This window comes from Neophocaena asiaeorientalis, unplaced genomic scaffold, assembly GCF_003031525.2.
Source record: "Neophocaena asiaeorientalis asiaeorientalis breed wild unplaced genomic scaffold, Neophocaena_asiaeorientalis_V1.1 scaffold824, whole genome shotgun sequence".
NCBI lineage: Eukaryota > Metazoa > Chordata > Mammalia > Artiodactyla > Phocoenidae > Neophocaena > Neophocaena asiaeorientalis.
The window spans coordinates 37,235-57,188 of NW_020173669.1; the positions used below are offsets into that span (position 1 = coordinate 37,235).

Consider the following 19,954-nt stretch of genomic DNA (forward strand, 5'->3'; position numbering starts at 1 on the left):
ATATTATATATATATATATATATATATATATATATATATAAACAAAAAAAATAAGTTCATAGAGTTCAAGTCTCCATCCAATGGATCCAGACTATACAAAGCTGCTTATTTTTGTAATTAAGACTTGAAAAACACAGGAAATCTTATGAATACCTATTCTCTAAAAGTGTCCAATTTGAAGAAGAAAGTGAGATGTTCTCTTGTGGTTATGTGAAACTCCGCCTTCTTTTGCGGTATGTGGGCCTCCCACTGCTGTGACCTCTCCGTTGCAGAGCACAGACACCGGATGTGCAGACCCAGCGGCCATGGCTCACAGGCCCAGCCACTCCGTGGCATATGGGATCCTCCCGGATCGGGGCACAAACCTATGTTCCCTGCATCGGCAGGGGGGGGCTCAACCCCACCGCCACCCCCATGGGATCCTCCCGGATCGGGGCACAAACCTATGTTCCCTGCATCGGCAGGCGGACTCTCAACCACTGCGCCACCAGGGAAGCCCGAAACTCAGCCTTCTTGATACTTCTCAATATACCATTACTTCTCTTCCAGCCCTGCCTCAGTGGCTGCCATTTTCACTGAAGCAGTGGAGCCCTCTATAGTTCCACATATGATAAACCCAGAAATGCTGACAAATCTATAAATAGTGAGAAGGTCTTTGCAGAGGTCCCAACTGTCATGAAAACTATGGGGTAAGGAAACCAGCACAGAAATGAGTCAGGAACCTAAGGGGAAGGCTCACATCCACCATCAAGCTTGGGTTTTCTCACTGGCAATAGAGGCTTCTAAAAATAATATATAGAAATTGCCTTTTTAGTGAGTAACAACTCTGTATTATATCTATTACATCTAATCCTCACCAAAAATCAACCAGGAGGATATTCCTGTAACTATTTACAGATGAGAAAGCAGTTTCTGAAAGGATAAGTGACTTGATGCAGGTCACATAGCTTTGTGTCAGAGTGATGACATACCCAATTTTATTGATATTTTCTTTGAAACCTAAGCTTTTTCTGCTTTCCTTCTCTGTCTCCAGTCCTGTGGTTGTAAAGGTCAGATGAGATAATAGGGTGTAAATCACGATACCAATGTAAGAGATGAGGATGATAAATGTCCTCTTACCTTAATTATAAAAGTCCTATGTGTCTTTTGAGGCCTCTTTCCAGCCCACGTCACCTTCTCTTTGAAGCAGTGGTTCTTAAGCTTTGGCAGGCATCACCTGGAGGAATTGTGAAAACACAGTCTGGGGCAAGCCCAAGAATTTGCTTCTCTAATAAAGTTCCCAGGTGCTTCTGATGCTGCTGGTTGGGAGCCGCACTTTGAGAAGCGCTGGTCCAAGCATCACCCAAGAACCACGCTCAGAGTCAAACATCTCTGCCTCCACGTTCGACGGCCATTTGCTGCGGTAATGTGGCACCTCCTTGTTCTTTCTTGGACACTTAGTCGCTTCATCTTCCTCCCGGACAAGACTAAGTTACTTGAAGGTTGGGACCACAGTTTCCTCACACCTGAGTGCCAAGCACAGGACATCTTAGAGCAGTTGTTTAATACATGCAGAGTGAAATTCTGGAAAGTAATCTGATGAATATGTTTGTTATATAAATGATGCACACGTTAACATTTCCAGAGATTTCCATGGTTTGTTAACGGAGGGCAGTATCTTAAAACCAAACAAATGCATTTCTAATGACGTCCCTTTGAACAATGTTGAAGGGATATAGTTTGAGCAAACAGCTACTGTGACAGGTTGGCTTTTTCTGGTCTCCCTGCCCCTCCAACTCATCAGGATGGCTTTGCATAACTTCTCAGCCTCCAATGGCCAGAAGTTTCAAGTTAGGCCCTAATCTGGACACATGATCACAATTTTCTGATCACAGAACATGAAACATTACAAAAGGAAGGTTCATTTAAGTGGCAAGTGAACGTGGTCCAAAGATTATGTAAACTACTAGATGCGTATGTCTCCCTATTCGCATTCGCATCTGTTACGTTTAAGGAAAAGTCCTTTCTGCCTGCAGCATTGCTGGTGAATGTGGAGCGACAGCGTGAGCGGGGTCCATCTGGGACTGACCTCCACCAGGGGGCGTGCGACTCACTCTGCCACATGAGTCAACACCCATCGCTGCCGACAGGTGGCAGCCGCGGTCTGCCTAAAGCCTTGGTTTTCGCTTCACAAGGATTTCAGGGTCTGGAATCCTTATTGTTTATTCTGAGACCAGGCTTCTCACCTGCCTGAGAACTCAAATCCTCCAATACTACCACAGCCTCAGAGCAAATGTGTTGAGATTAAGAGAACTGATAAAAGGCTGGAACGGGCTTCCCTGGTGGCGCAGTGGTTGAGGGTCCGCCTGCCGATGCAGGGGACATAGGTTTGTGCCCCGGTCCGGGAGGATCCCATATGCCACGGAGCGGCTGGGCCCGTGAGCCACGGCAGCTGAGCCTGCGCGTCCGGAGCCTATGCTCCGCAACGGGAGAGGCCACAACAGTGAGAGGCCCGCGTGCCGAAAAAAAAAAAAAAAAGTCTGGATCAGTGCACATCAGAGAATGGGCTCTCTCTCATAAAAAGAACAGTTTTGGGGACAGCGTATCACTACATGATTTGTCTAGAAATTTCTGGGTTTAATCAATTTAGACACTGTCAACTGGAAAAACAAATACACAGTGTAAGAGTTAGCTTTTTTAATGGGACAAAATGAGGACTATACCCCGGGAGACATCATCTCAGGTAGCTCTGAGAAACTGCTCCAAAGAGCTAGGGGGAAGGTCAGTATGTATGTGATTTTGGTGAAAGGGCAGTACATGTAATTGAGCACATATATTTTGCATAAGGTTTCTGCTAGTCTCATGAGGGTTACTGCTAGTCATGAGGAGCAGAGGTCACCATGAAGGATTTAGTGCTTTTCTAGATATGAGGAAATAAAAGAATTGGGCTCTTAAAATCTTGTCCTGAAAATATCTAACTACCTGAAGACTTATTCTGCCAGTTTTTCCCAGAGCACAAGTGCCTCATTTCTGATCTCCACACTGAACTCCTTTCAGGTGGTGTTGAAAATCAGCAGCTGCAGAGGGTCATGATTTAATCCTCATAGAGGTAGATGGCAAGTGCCAATTTGTAGGTGACAACATGAACCAGTAAACTCAACTGAAAGTTTTTTATTGGCTCCTGGTGATGTCACACAAGGCTGGGAGAACTGGTTTTCTAGGTGTGAAGCTTCTTCATTCCCTGAAACATCTTCTAGAAAATGCTCTGAGGCCTTTAACCTCCTGCCCAGTCAGGGCCTCCAACTCTAACTGGTTACTAAAATTTCTCCAACATACTCTTTATAAACAATGGAAAATCCCAGAAATAGGAATGTAAAGTGGGAGTGAGGAAAGTAAAGTTTGTTTCTCCTGGGCTGCACATGGTGATAAGCTGGGAGTTTCTTTGTGCACATATGGTGCTAGGGCCCCACTCCAGAGCTTCTGATTAACTGGTCTTGATGCAACATGGGCAGCTGGACTTTTGAAATATCGCCAGGTGATTCTACTGTTCAGCCAAGAGAGAGCCATTGTTAGATGAGAGCCTTTTCTCCTGTGTTAATTAAATCCTCATATCCACTAACTAGATTAAATTACTCATATATTTTAAGTTTTTTAAATTTCTATTTTATATTGGAGTACAGTTGATTAGCAATGTTGTGTTAGTTTCAGTTGTACAGCAAAGTGATTCAGTTATACATATACATGTATTTTTTTTTTCAGGTTCTTTTCCCATTTAGGTTATTACAGAATATTGAGCAGAGTTTCCTGTGCTATCCAGTAGGTCCTTTTTTGTTATCTATTTTAAATACAGCAGTGTGTAAATGTCAATCCCAAACTCCCAGTCTATCCCTCCCCCCCACCCATCCCCTCTGGTAACCATAAGTATGTTCTCTATGTCTGTGAGTCTCTTTCTCTTTTGTAAATAATTTCATTTATAGCATTTTTTTAAGATTCTGCATATAAGTGATATCATATTTGTATTTCTCTGTCTGACTTACTTCACTCAGTATGAGAATCTCCATTGTTAGATGTGAGCTTTTGCTTCTGTGTTAATTAAATCCTCACACCCACTAACTAGATTATATTACTCATATATTTTAAATAAACCCTAAACCTAATAAAAATATTAGCAGAAGTTTAGAAACTTGATTAAAATCAAGCATAAAGCAAGTCAACTATTTTCCCCCTGGAATGGACACCATTAACTGTGCTCCGCAAAGGTTAATATACCAACATACTCTTTATCTTAGTCATTTTTGAGTTAAGTGCTTGTATTTTGACCTTCAAACACTTCCTGGTTGTCCAAAAATAAGTCAAGTAGAATTTCGACTTTTGAGCAACCTGGCAATTTGTTTTCATCAAATTTCTTTAAACCTCTATAGTTGATAGTATTCACTGTTTCTATATGTTGCCTAAACTCTGAAGTAGATGGCTTTTAATACAATTTAGATGAAGTCTATATAAAGGCTAATACACAGGTGCCACAAATGTAGGCAGCAACCTGGGTGAACCAGATGAAATCTCATTTCCTCAACCAGCCTATGCAAGTCCACCACCTTAGGCATTATGGTTACATTTTCATATACTGTTACATTCGTTAATTCTCCTGGACATTAAGACATCTATACCTCTCAAGGTTAGGCAGTGTTGCAGAGTTGTAATGGAAAGACCAACGCTTTGGGATGATAGAAGCTGATTCATCTCCATACTCATCAGCTGTGTGAACTTAGGAAGGTTTATCACTATCTCTAAACTTCACTTTGCTTGCCTCTACTAGGAGGTGATAACCACTATAGGAGATTGTTAAGTAAATGGGATAAACCTATAGTGTTCCAGTAAATGCTTAACAACTTATTCTTAGGTAGGGAAAGCCTGGGTTTGTAGAATTTGTTGATTTATATAGTGAAAATAATTCTACCATGGACAATTACAAGATACAAATGTAACATCATTGAACATGAAGTTGGAAAGAGGTATGCACTGTCTGGGGTAACCTATCATAAAGAATCTAAGACACAAATGCCTGCCTAGAATATAGCAAATATTCACAAAATATTACACCCCTTTCCCTACTCCTGACAGGAATATTTATGTGGACATAGGACTTTGATATTTTTGAAGCATTTCACATACACTATCTCAAATTCTTGGAAGCGCATTGTGAAATGGGCAGAGTGGCTATTATTTCTATGTTTTATAGGTGAGAAGCCTCAGGCTGAGAATTGGAGCAAATTTCCCAAGGCCACAAAATTAGTAATTTATAAATTGGGTGTGGCATGCAGAAAAATGGCCAAAGATATATGTATCATAATCCACATGACCTATGAATTTTTTATGTTACAGAGCAAAAGGGAATTTAGGTTGCTAGTGGACTTAAGGTTACTAAATCAGATGACCTTATCTGAATACACCCAATATAATCATGAAGTCCTTAAAAGCAGAAAAGAAGGGAAGAATAGTCAAAGGGAAATGTGATTATGGAAGAATGGACAGAAACATACAGTGTTACTAGCTTTACAGATGGAATAAGAAGGTATAAGCCAGAGAAAGTGAGTGATTTCAGAAATGGAAAAAGGCATGATAACAGATTTTTCTCTACAGCCTACAGAAAGGAACACAGGCCTCCGAAACTTTTGTTTTAGTCCAATGAAACCTATGTGGGACTTCTGACCTCCAGAGGTATAAAATAGTAAGTTTGTGTTTTTTGAGCTGCTAAATCTGTGGTAATTTGTTACAGGCTTCCTCATTTCTTAAGTGTTAGCTCAAATTCCGTCTACTGAGAAAGGCTTCTTTTTCTTGCTCGTTCTAGGCCTTTGCTTTCTCCTCTGAGAGACCATAATACCTGGGATGTAGCGTTTACCAAATGGTTGTAATTCTTACCATACTTGTCAGCCTTGTCTATCACCTAAGGGCAAGATAGTATTTTCATTAGTTTTGCTGAGGAACCAGCATGGTTCCTTCACAAAAGAATGACTGACATTAAGAATAGTACTGACTTCATTACCACCAGAAATCATGGTGCTGAACTGTCAATGCTGCAGGGAAATTAAAAGTATCTCTTGGTAGCTTCTGGAGCTACCTACAGAGAGCCAGTTTTCCCATTAGTCACCAGAAACAGTCTTTCCCTTAGAACAGCATGTTAACCTATTTAAAGAAGAAGGTGAGTTCTGCCATAAAAATGAAGAAAAACAGACTGGGAATGGGTTCAAGGAGCCCCAGACTCTAATGCCACCATCTTTGTCTCAGCAAAGCTCTTAAATGGATTTGAGCCTTTATGCCAGTCACTTTATTTACACTGTGCTTGATGGAGGAAATTTTCACATACTGAGGAATGGGGAAGTCATTCTGTCTTATACATGATTTGGAACATCTTATGTGCTGTCAAACATGCATTGTACATCTACTTTAACCATTAAATACAAGAATGCATTTAAATATCAAAGCAACGTTGCTGTAGTTCAGGCATCCAAAAGCAAACTGAAGGGCCATTGTGGATGTGATTCAAACACCTTCCTGCATCAGTGAAAACTTGAATTTTCTGAACTGTACAGATTCAAGGATACCACCAGCTGCTCTCAAAACAGTATCTGCTAGCAAATGTCAGCTGCAAACTTATAGTCTCAAAGTCTCCCCTTGTCACTACGCAACCATTTCTGACTCCAATCAACTCTTGCCTAACAAGCACTGTTACTTCTTGCCAGCTCCAGTTATAATTCTTGACAAAGAACTATGTAATTTTGTGGCTTTTACCTATATGAGCCTTGCCTATTTTGTAGTCTGCTGAAACACAATTGAAGTGCTTCTTGAATCTGTGTCTCCCAGGCTATAGTTCTCAGTTTGGCTAGAATAAAACTTTCTTCTATTCTTATTATTGATTGTTTATAATTTCCATTGACATGTGCATTTTTCAAATGTGAGAATTACCAGTTCTGTGCTCAGCTAACTTTCAAAGCTTCAGAAAAAGAAGTAAAAGAAATATGGACAGGCCTTGACTACTGTCACATAGTTAATACACTGAGAGCAGATGTGATCACGTGGTAAGAACCAGGGCTATGTAGGAAAGTTCACAGTCACAGAGAAGTGAAAGTGAATTGTGTCACTTTCTATCACATGACAGCCATGTGGCATTGATGAACTCACTGAGCCTCTGTTTCCTCATGTATGAGGTGGGGATGATGATGTGTCTCATTTATTGATCACTCCCAATGTCATGCACCCTGTTCTAAGTCCTTCAGTGTTATCTTTATTTTATAATTACACAGCTTGTCAGTGTCAGAGTCAGGACAATTATGTAATTTGTGAGCCCAGTGACCTTCTTCAAAATGGCTAAAGATTTCAAGATGGCAGCATCAGAATATTAGACCAAGCACAGGGCCCTTCTAAGCACCAGATTCCTTTGTGACTCTTGGGTCACTTACAACCTCACAACAAAGGAAGAAGTAAAAATATTTCTGTTGCAGATAATATTATCTCATATATATAAACCCTATAGATTGTACAGAAACTGTTAGAAGTTATAAATTCAGCAAGTTGCTGAAAACTTGTCAAAACACAAATATTGGTTGCATTTCTGTACACTGAAAACAATTTGAAAAGAAAACAATTCAATTTACAATAGTATCAAAAATAAAATACTTAGGGGCTTCCCAGGTGGCGCAGTGGTTAAGAATCCGCCTGCCAATTCAGGGGACATGGGTTCGAGCCCTGGTCCAGGAAGATCCAACATGCCATGGAGAACTAAGCCCATGCACCACAATTACTGAGCCTGCGCTCTAGAGCCCACGAGCCACAACTACGGAAGCCTGCGAGCCACAACTACTGAAGCCTATGTGCCTAGAGCCTGTGCTCTGCAACAAGAGAAGCCACTGCAATAAGAAGCCCACACACAGTAACGAAGAGTGGCAAGCCCATGAGCAGCAACTAAGACCCAGCACAGCCAAAAATAATAAATAAATAAAATTTAAAAAAATAAAAATAAAATAAAACACTTAGGAATAAACTCAACCAGGGAGAGGGAAAACTACACTTAAAACTACAAAATATTATTCTAAGAAATGAATGAAGACACAATTAATGGAAAGATATTCAGTGTTCACGTTCATGGATTGGAATATTTAATATTGTTAAGATGACCATACTACCTAAAGCAATCTACAGATAGACTGCAATTCCTATCAAAATCCAAATGATGTTTTTTGCAGAAATGGAAAAGTAAATCCTAAAATCTATACTGAAACTCAAGAAATCGTAAACAGCCAAAAAAAAAGAAACTTGAAAAAGAACACATTTGCAGAGCTCTCACTTCCTGATTTCAAAATTTATTTACAAAGCTACAATAATACAAACAATGTGGTGCTGGTACAAAGACAGATATAGCAATCAAAGACTCAGAATAAACAGTCCAGAAATAAACCCTTATATATAAAATCAACTAATTTTCACAAGACTGTGAAGATTATTCAATAGGAAACATAGTTTTTCTAACAAATGGTGTTTGAGTAACTGGAAATCCATATGTAAATGAATGAATGTGGATCCTAATCTTACACCATATGCAAAAATTAACTTGAAATGGATCAAACACCTAAACATAAGAGCTAAAGCTATAAAACCCTCAGAAGAATAAAAGGGAAAAAGCTTTATGATGTTGGATTTGGCAGTGGTTTCTTGGCACAAAAACAATGTTAGATAAAATGAGTTATACCAAAATTAAAAACTTATGTGCATCAAAGGATAGTATCAACAGAGTGAAAAGGGAAGCCATGAAACACTTCATAAGGGGTTAATATCCAGAACAGAAAGACTTTTACAACAAGATAGCATTTCAAATCCATTAAAATGGTATTTAAAAAAAAGTAGCAATGGGACTTTGGACAAGTTAGGTAACCTGATCCCTTCTATAAAGTAGGGATAGCAATACTACCTCTTACCTAAATCTACCATGTAACCTTGTTCTGAAGATTAAATGAGAAATTATTGGACTAGTCCCCCATATGCAATATTCAGGCCATAATGTCAGTTATCATCACACTCTTCAGATTTTCTGCGATGATCTTGAATACACTTAAGACCAGAAACATCTATATAAGTTATCATATTAGCAGTGCTCTTACCCAATGAGGAATGAAGGTTTCATCCTCTGACACTGTGGTCATGTGTTTCGATCAAGCCTTATGAATGCCTTGGAGACCTTGAAAAAGGTGACCTCAAGTTTTGGGGCTCTTCCTCCGACATGGGCTTATATTACACATTCTCCAGGGGGCTGAGCTTTCAGCCACATCTTGCAACTCTTCTCTCCTCAGAACTTTACCCACTATTCCTTTGATCTCAGGACCTAGTCTTGAGGCAAGTCTATTTGGAGTCCTAGGAGAAGAAATGAGAAGACTGTCAGACTTACTTGCACATAAACGGGGGCACCAGGCCAGAAGCCAACCTGCTAGGCTTGGGACCCACTTCTGGTCTCGCTACGCACTGAGAGACTTTGGGCAGGTCACTTACCACGTGTCCTATTTCTTCCCTTCTAAATGGGATGCCAGCTGTCCTATCACACCCTTACCAGGCTGTCAGGAGGCAAGAATGAACTAGCAGATGGAAAATAATGGCAACATCTAAAAATGAAGCCTCTGTACAAATGTACACTTTTATAGTGATCCAACATGGCTAAGGGTGCCTCCAGTTAGAGAAATCCAATATTTGGGTATTCAGACACACACATACATCACTATATGATTCCAGGAGTGGTATCAGACATCACTGAATATACAGTTCAGTTCACCAAAATGTAACGTTGTGCTCACATTTATAGTAAAACCCCTAAAACACTCGTGCTGTAATTAATGTATTTCAAACGTGCCTGTGCTGCATAGCTGTCTATATTTTGATCAAGATAAGTCAGAATTCATTGTTTTCAAAGACTTGTTCAATCATCTTTTGTTAGCTTTGTGAAGGTTCTTGGGCAGGATAAATATTTTTTATAAATGTATTTACAACTATGTGTATAATTTTTTTTTCTTTTTTCCTGTACGCGGGCCTCTCACTGTTGCGGCGTCTCCCATTGTGGAGCACAGGCTCCAGACGCGCAGGCTCAGCGCATGGCTCATGGGCCTAGCCGCTCCGCGGCACGTGGGATTTTCCTGGACCAGGGCATGAACCCCTGTCCCCTGCATCGGCAGGTGGACTCTCAACCACTGCGCCACCAGGGAAGCCCTTAACACTCTCCGCTCACTGATGAATTCCTGTTGTTATTCTTGTTTTGGTCCGATTCCTTATTTAGGAATGATCCTCAGCTAAAAATGAATTAAAAATAAATAAATAAATAAAACATATTATAAAAAAATAAGATAAAATCAGATACCTGGTGATTACCTAAAAACAATCCACAGTACTGGAACTGCACTTAAATTGACAATTTAGAATGTTATAAACATCACTGAGTGAAAGTAGATACAAAACAAGTGAGCAGGCTGCTTGCTGATAGGCTGGAACCCACAGTCTGCAGGAAGAGGTGTCCCTTACTCCATCAGCTTCCCTCTCTGGGTCTCACTGGTGCTTGGCGCACAGAGGCTCTGGAGGCTGAAGCTGTCAGGGCAAGCCAGCACGTAGTAAGGCCCAGCTTTCAGTTCAGACCCCTGAGTCCTGAGGAGCTTCAGTGCAATAGCTATGTTTTCCAGTTTCTATATTTGATGCTTTGATATCTGAGGCCTTGCTGATGCTAGAGGGATCACCTCTCCCAGGGTTAGTCAATTGCTAGAGAGAACAAACAACAGGGAGCATGCCTTTCATGTACAAACCAACCAATCCAGAGCTCAGACCCCAACGACTTCCTTTTTGGAATTCTTAATACTCTGAGCTACTATTCCTCTGCCCTAGTTACCCCAGGGCCACATACTAGACAACTGGGGGAAGCCTCTATGCCCAGAGCCTGCTGAAACTATCCAAAGTGGCCAGCCTAAGCCTGTTTATGTTGTCTCACCCATTCCTTCCCATGGAAACCACAACAAAGGTTCTGTCGATGTCTTCCCCTGCTCTCTCTGCCTCCTGACCACCCCTGGTGCTTCCCCATGTGGCTGTGCATGGCATGCCATGTCTCCTCTTTTTAAGTGTTTGTGAGTATGATAAAATTCTTCCTTCATGATAGCCATTTCCATGTCTGTGTGTCTTACCATACTTGACTAGACTAAAACCTGGGTATCCTTAAAACACTCAGCATCCAGAGTGGACTAAGGCAGGGAGCCTGCAGGAGGCCTGTACCTATGGAACCTGCAGGAGCTCAGAGGTGCTGTGCAGAGTATGGTCCACAGATCTCCAGTCCAGTTCTCCAGGTGCTAGCTGAGTGACTTGGCAGGAAAGCACTCAACCTCACTGACCTTTACTTTCTCCATCTAAAAAACGGAGATGAGGGTCCACCACAGAGATTTCTATGCGAGATAAATGAAGCACTCTGCAAATGTATAGTCACATCACACTCTTAAATGTTTAGTTCCTTTCCTGAATTTCCCTTAGTTGTTCACCTTTATCTTTTTACTCCATTGAAAATACATTCTTATCAAATCTCACATTTTAACTGATATTTATTTAGTATTATTTGCTTTTATCCTTTTATACCAGTGCCTAAAAATAGAAATGTAATGCAAACCACAGAGGTAATTTTAAAGCTTCTAGGAGCTCCATTGAAAAAGTTAAAAAAAAAAAAAAAGCACACACAGGTGAACTTAATTTTGAAAACATTTTACTTTACCAAATATCTTCAAAATATTGTCATTTCAACATATAATCAATGTGAAAATTTACTAAGTCTTGAAAATATGTTGTGTATTTAATACAAAGAGCACATACCAATTTGGATGCTAAATTTTCATCAGAAATACTTCATTTGTATATTTTACAGTTGAAAATGTACATAACACACCCAAAAGTCAAGTTCATAGAAACAAAAGGAAAATGTCATTGCCAGGGGCTGGAGGGCGGGGAAAAATAAGGAGTTATTATTTACTGGGTCCAGAGTTCTGAGGATGGATGGTGCTGACAGTTGCACAGCAGTGTGAATGTAGTTAGCAATGTCTGGAGACACTCTCGGTGGTCAAAACTGGAGGAGGGTGCTACTAACATCTAGTGGGTAGAGGCCAGCGATGCAGCTAAACATCCTACGTATTTAGGCTGGGCCTTCACAGGAAAGAATTACGTGGCCCCAAATATCATTAATGCCAAGGTTGAGAAATCTTGGTCTAGAGCAAAAAGCAATAGGCAAACTCAGGGAATTTCCTTTCCCCTCCCCCCCACTCAAGTTTTTCATATAATGCGGTAATCTCATCTCTAGAGAGGTCCAAGCCCAACGTTTTGGGTTTTCTCCCTTAGTGTAAAATAACTTCTGAACAACAAGAACTTACTTTAGAGAAGGAGGACTTTCTGTTTCAGAAAACTAAAATGAAAAATGCATATGAATTGGTACAATAGTCATATTGTTATCAGATTAGAATGCAAATTTCTTGCAGGGAGGAGCCATACCTCCCTCCCTTTTTCTTAAGTCTCAGCTTTTCCATTTGTAAAATGATCATCCTAAAACCAAGGTTATGGGGTTATTGGGATGATTCAATAAAGCAATACACAGTATCTAACATTACAGATGTTAGTTTCTGCAATATCTCAACTTCTCTTTACTTACTGCCCCTGTTGGGTTGCAGGCAGGGGTAGGGGGCAAATGAAATGTTAAAAAATAAAACTCATAGCTTTGATATTAAATGGTCAATCTTACTAGCTAAGTGGCTAAGTTACTTCTCTGAGTCCTACTTTTCTTCTCTACAAAACAGGAGACTAACTATACCTTCACAACAGTAATATTTGGGGGATTAAAATGCACATACAACAGTGCCTGGCTCTGACCAACACTCTGTAGATGTATCTGGCACTTGTTTAATATAATAAAATACTGGTTTGATATATGTGACCCAAACTAAAATTACGTTCCTATCTATCTACCTATCTATCTATAGAAAAATAGAAGCACTGAAGTCCAAATGTATGTTCACACTCTGTACTCAGGACTGTAAGTAGTTAAGAAAAGGAAGCCATTGTCATGACTGAGTAAATTTAGGTCCTTGGAAGCCACACACTTTCAAATCTAAATGGATCTTTAGATAACAAGAACTAACTAACAGACAAGATGAACAGTCATCATTTACCACTGCCAATGTTACAACAAAACCAGGGATGCTATTTTGTGTTATCACTGAGAAATATTCAAGAATCGATACCATCTTACAGTTCAGAAAATACTGCCCTTAAAAGACTGAATTTTATGGAAGACTGAATTTGGCTCTCTTTTTTCCTACAATACATTTTTCCTTTTGAAGTATGGATTATCTTATGTCTAGCACCTAAAATCATGTCTAAAATACTATGGACCCAGAGTTGAAAGTAAGAAGTTTTGGTTTGTGGTCTTGATTCTGCTAACCAGCTAAATACCCTTGGGCAGGTCATTTAACCTTTCCATGCTGAGTTTCAGCCTCTGTGAAATACATGCAGATAAATCTGCATAATGGTGCTTTAAGGATAAAAACGACAGAAAAGATTAGACAATGCTTTGAGAAAGTTAAAAAAAACACCAGATAAATATGAATTACATAAGGAATTAGTAAACCCTAAAATGTAAGATGACCCCTATAAGCTGGTCTTTTTTTTTTTTTCCAATAGACATCCAAATGGCTGGTTCATTTGGGCTGGTGCCTAAACACTTTTAAGGTAAGCTACTGCTGTAGACTGGAATTTATGCAAAAGAAAAGATGCAGAAGTAAATGGTAAATTAAACATCAAAAGCAGAGTTATTCAGTTCATTGATTCCCAGGCTGTTTTTAATTCCATTGGTGACTTTCTCTATTTGGCATAGTATAAAACTAGAATTTATGTATCCTTTTCCAGGTGCTTCCACTTGCCCCATGTTTGGCCTGTGTGTGAAAGCACAGCATCCACTTCTTGCTTTGATGGAAACTATGGGATTCTTTCCCTGGGAAGGCTCTAGTGAGGACAGGCATCATAGAGAACTAGAGAAATGGGTAGAGATGCTGGTAAAGACTTGCTCCTTCATTGACCTTGGTATGTGCCAGGTAGTTCTGATGGGCAAGCAAGCTGATCACTGCAGGCATCCCTTAGAAAAGAAAAAATAACCTGGCAAAAAGGAAGGGAAGAGAACTGATGTGTGTGATCCTGGAAAAGCTTTATCAAAAGTCCAGGCTCTTGTTCAACTGGTCCAAAAAGATTTTCAGTGAGGAACACAGAGGGATGGACACACACACACACACACACACACACACACGCTGAGGCTGAGGAGCAGAGAACAGAGAAGCAGTTTATTCAGGGCAGAAGCAAAAGGAAACAGAAAAGAGTGCCAGTGTCCTTGGGAGTGGGAGGCACTCCACAGGGTTTTTGGATCCCCTTTGATATTATTTTTAGCCCTTTGAATGGGTGAGGTCTTTTTGATCTGGGTGTAACATTCATTGAGGGTAGGGTTGAGGTATGGCCTGGATTGCACCAGCTGGCATCAGTCCCCAGTCTTGCACATTTGTTTTTTCAACCCACCCGAACATGTACTCTAAGAACTGTTTTCCCTTAAATTTTCCCTTATTGCTCAAGCGTCACACGCGGAAGTTCATACAGGGACATAAGCCACCTGTGCATTTTTCTTGCACATGCTCCATGGTTTCCATCAGGGATCCCCAATCCCCGGGCCCCAGTCCACTACCGCTCTTCAGCCTGTTAGGAACCAGGCTGCACAGCAGGAGTGAGCAGTGGGCCAGTGAGCAAAGTTTCATCTGTATTTACAGCCACTTGCCAGAGCTCACATTACCGCCTGAACCATCCCCACACCCCATCCGTGAAAAATTGTCTTCCATGAAACCAGTCCCTGGTGCCAAAAATGTTGGGTACCTCTGGTTTCCATGGTCTGAGTTTCTTGTTCATATGCTACAATGTTTCTGTTTTAGATGCCATTCCTCAAATGTCATGACATCATAAAGTGCAAAACAAGGAGGTAGCTTTGCGTTCTGCCTAATTCTTATACATGAGGAAGCTGTCCTTGGGTCAACCCCGCGTTTCCTGCCTCACATGCGCCTAGGTTCTAAGAAAAGCCTGAGGCACTGGAACTGCTCAGGGAATGATAATGAGAAGGCCAGGGTAGACTTCAAACTTGGGAACCTTATGTGATGTGAAAACATGGGGCTTTGTGTGACTACACAGGTCACAGGACTGTGAAACCAGCCTTAGAAAGACAAGTTGTCAGCGTTAGCCAAGAGGTTCACCTTGGCATGCTTTGAGCTTCCTCTTTAATTTGGCTGGTTGTCTATTACCTGTGGTTTACTTTTCTTATCATACAGTTAGTATTTTCTGCTGATGGTGCAGAGTCATATTCTATGGAAAATCTTTGCTGTTCACAGACAAAGCACATTAAATATATGAACATTTATTACTTGCTAGTGATAATTTTGCTTCACAATGGAATAACATGTTACAATTGTTAACACAGAAATCCATTGGGAATATGTATTGCTTCCTACTTCAATATATTATTTGACCTCCTATTTTTTAACCATTGTAATATGAATGACTGCTGGGAAAATATTAAAGAAGTAAAAAGCTGTGTAAAACTAGTAATACTCTGGATATAGAACTGTCTATTGCAAGTACATTTTTAGGATGATGCAAAGAAAGCAGATAGGTTTTCTGTAATATAACTTGAAAATTGGGGCAGGCAAATTTTTAATTTATATGATCTAGTATTTTAATAGTTATATATAAATGTTTTAAAGATGGAAGACCTTGGTGGTTTAATGAGACAGATTGTAACTTTATGCATTGGCCTATAGAAAAAGGCTAAAGTCCTTAGTTTAGGATTAGAGAAGTATATAATTCTTAAATGAGATGGCTTCTTAGCCAGCTAGTCAGAGTTCAAATTCTGCCTCCGGCTTTCACTGTGTGGGCAGTGACATATGATTTTGGAAATGTATTAATATCTCAAGGATTCCCACATCTGAGATGGAGAAAAATAACAGTGTCTGTATCATAGGGTTGAAGATTAAATGAGGTATTTCATGGGAGGCTCCTTGATATACAATAAGCATACAAGAATATTACTGCCATGATTATGGTCATGATTATTGTTCTTTCTATTATTGTTATTATACCACTTGGCCCTGCCTGCCTCTCCACATTATTACCTGTCAGTTTCTCTTATTCTATGGAAACCCCATTGAAACAAAGCTAGTCCTCACTTCCTCATGTACTTGAAGATTCTCTGGCTTCTTTTTTTTTTTGCAGTACACGGGCCTCTCACTGTTGCCATCCCTCCCGTTGCGGAGCACAGGCTCCGGACGCGCAGGCTCAGCGACCATGACTCACAGGCCTAGCTGCTTCGCGGCGTGTGGGGTCTTCCCGGACCGGGGCACGAACCCGTGTCCCCTGCATCGGCAGGTGGACTCTCAACCACTGCGCCACCAGGGAAGCCCTCTGGCTTTTTATTGTTGCTGTTTCTGTGCATGTAGGCAGAGTAACCAGTTGGAGGGGATGTTGTAGAGGCAAATTCAAGCTGCAGAAGGGAACCGGGTTGAATGAGATCCCCTGTAAAGCTCCTTTTGGCTCCAAGATTCCATCAAATCAGTAAAATCAACAAGAAAGTTGTAATAGAGAAGAACAAATATGACTCCATATTGGATCTGTTTCTTTTATTTATTTATTTACTTTTCTCTGTGTTAGGTCTTTGTTGCTGCGTGTGGGCTGTCCCTAGTTGCAGACAGCGGGGTCTACTCTTCGTTGTAGTGTGTGGGCTTCTCGCTGCGGTGACTTCTCTTCTGGCAGAGCACAGGCTCTAGGTGCACGGGCTTCAGTAGTTGTGGCTCACAGGCTTAGCTGCTCCACAGCATGTGGGAATCTTCCCAGACCAGGGCTTGAACCCGTGTTCCCTGCCTTGGCAGGAAGATTCTTAACCACTGCTCTACCAGGGAAGTCCCTGTTTCTTTAACCTTGGTATTCTATTGCTTTTGCTACAAGTTAAGAATGTTGCCTATAGCCTGAAATATACAGGATAGCCCATTCTCAAGGCTCTGACCTTTAAGGGTGTAATCTTTTTCACCCATATGGAGATAAAAAGTTGCAGAATAGAGAATATTTGTTTTGTTGGAGATTTACAAGAACATTGTGACCTAACCTGCCGGGGACCAGCCCCAGCTGAACAGGATTCACCCAAAGGAGAAGACGGAGTCGGCGTGGACAGAACTCAGTACACCTCTTCTTGGATGCAAGGATCTGACAAATTTATTCAAAATTCTAAAAGCTTTTATACTATATCATAATCTCATTTTTTACATTCCACATCCTTATTCCCACGCCAAAAAATTTCCCCACATAAACAATAAAACAATAATCATTTACATCAACACATTGATTAAAACAAATCAGGTAATTTTCCCATCGCCCAGTCTTTTTTCTTCTCCCGTGATTAATATAACCTATGTGAACAGATGCAAGAACAAAGGATTCCAACACCAAGAAGTTTGGAACAACCAGCCACATCCCCTCCCCTTTAAGTATAAGAAGCCTGAATTCTAACTCAGGGAAGGTGGGTCTTTGGGACCGTAGTCCACCATCTTTCTGATCTGCTGGCTTTCCAAATAAAGTAGCTATTCCTTACCCCAACAACTCATCTCCTGATGTTTTCGCCTCTTGTATGGTGAGCAGAATGAGCTGGATTCAGTAACAAATTTAGCAGCCCAGGGTCCAACATTCTTGAGAATGTTCTTTGACCCTCCCCTGCTCTCCTGGTACTGCCCCCTCCTTTTTAGCCCCCTAGCTGAGGGAGCCTTCTGTTCCATTGCATAGTGTACAATGTGGAGCCCTCCAAGCTGGGAATCCTGGTAGAAATGGGCTTCCATGAGCACATCCAGTTGGTAGTTAGATGTCGAGCAAGTTGCTTCAATTCTCTGAGCCTCGGTTTCTTCAGCAGTCAAATGGGAGTATTAGTAACCACTGCACAGGGTGAGAACTGAATCAAATGTTGTACACAAAGGGCTTTAACAGAGGGTCTGACATACAGCTAGACCACTAAATATCACCTCCCTGTCATCAAGGGGAGACTCAGGCTGGGTCTTTAAGGAGATTTAGATGAACAGGTGGAGCTTGCGGGGTCATAGGGGAAAGTGGGTTGAGGTAGGTGGGGGCAGATGGCAAGAGGCCCTGAAACATGGACAAAGGTACCTGGGCCTGAGAAAGCAAAGAGTCGGGAGCCTTGCTTAGTCCCCATTCCCCCTCCTCTTCTCTGGTCAGTGCTCCACATAAAATGTAATACGTTAAAAATAACAGGGTGAATTTTCCTGAACTCAGATTTCAAGTGCTGTTTCCCCAGCTTTGGAAATAGCTACAAATCTGTCCCTGCTCACCCTGGAAAGCAACATAAAACACAGTGTACCCTGACAATGCTGCCTGGTTCCACTGGGCATGGGCTTCAACGTGGCCACCTTCCAGTGCAGGCCCTCTTGGCATGGTTTTCACGGGGTCTGTGCCCCCCCAAAGAGAGGAAGGCAGGGCCTGGCCCAGGTGGGCTGTCTACTCATTTTTCACTAGAGAGCCCTGAGCCCAGAGTGCGCAATGCAACCTGGAGCTGCCTGATCTATAGTTCTTTTGTCCAGCATATGGTAACCCACTTAAGAACGGTAGCTTCTATGATGAAGACATCATCCCTGACATCTGAAATATTAGTACTAAAAGGATTAAATTATCTGGAAATGAAAGCACAGTGGCTAGAGGCACAGACTCAGAGTTGGCCGAGCTGGGGCCAAGGACATTCCTCACCGAAGCCAGTCACTTCCATACCATGCCTTCAATGTTTATTGAGCAACTGCTATGTATCAGGCATTGTCAGAAACAAAGCAGCCTGTCTCACACTCTTCCTGGAGCACACTCAAGGCAAAGCGGTGAAAACTTTTCTGTACCCTTAACATCAATAATACAGAGTGGCTACTTGCTGAGTTATCACAGCACTGGATTTCTAAGCCTCAGTTTCCCCATCTATAAACCTCTCCTCACGGAAAGGCTGTGGGCATGAAAACAATCTTAAAACTCCTATCACTTCACCTGACTCTTACAAGGCATCAGCCACTGGGAGGTGCTATTTTCAATTTGCTGGAAAACTACCAAAATATCTCATTTTACTAGTACTTCTGAGAAATAGCTAATGTAAAAAACATATAAAAGTTTAGTTAATACCAAACCCTGAAAGAACAAATCTTAGTCCATATTAGATCTTTTCCTTTTAGTTTAAACTTTGTGCTTTGTTGCCTGTGCTTTGTAAAAGGATGTTGTCTACAGACTGAAATATACAGAATAGGTTATTCCCAAAGCTCTCACAGCTAAGGGTCCATTCATAGGATGAGAGATCAAAAGTTGCAGAACAGAGAACAACAATTGTCTTGTTGGAAGTTTACAGGAATATCATGACCTGACCTACATGGACAGCTGTAAGAACAAAGAATTCCAACACCAGGAGGTTTGCAACAACCAAACATGCCCCTCCCTCATCTTGCCTTTAAAACTGTTTTGCTGAAGTCTTTAGGAGAAATCAAGGTTTTGGGGGCATGAGCAACCTGACTCCTTGTATGGCCCTGCAATATATCTTTCTCTGCTCCAAAGTCCAGTGTTTCATTATTGTTTGGCCTCACTGTGTGTTGGACACATGAACTTGCATTCAGTAACAATAATAATAATGATAATAATAATTTTTTAAATGCTTACTATTATGTGATTTCCAAGCATTTCAGCCTCCCAACAACACTGTGTGGTATATACTAAAATTATCCCATTTCACAGATGAGAAAACTCCAGCACAGAAATATTAACAGGCCAGAGTCACACATGTCTTAAGAATATTGCCTGAGTTTGCATTTGCTTCCAATTGCCT

General features: G+C 41.0%; 1 pseudogene; it reads left to right on the forward strand.

Annotated features, from left to right (window-relative positions):
* LOC112401845 (toll-like receptor 8) overlaps window positions 1-2,233 on the forward strand; it is an 8,729-nt pseudogene extending 6,496 nt beyond the window's left edge.
* The last annotated feature ends 17,721 nt before the right edge of the window (window positions 2,234-19,954 follow it).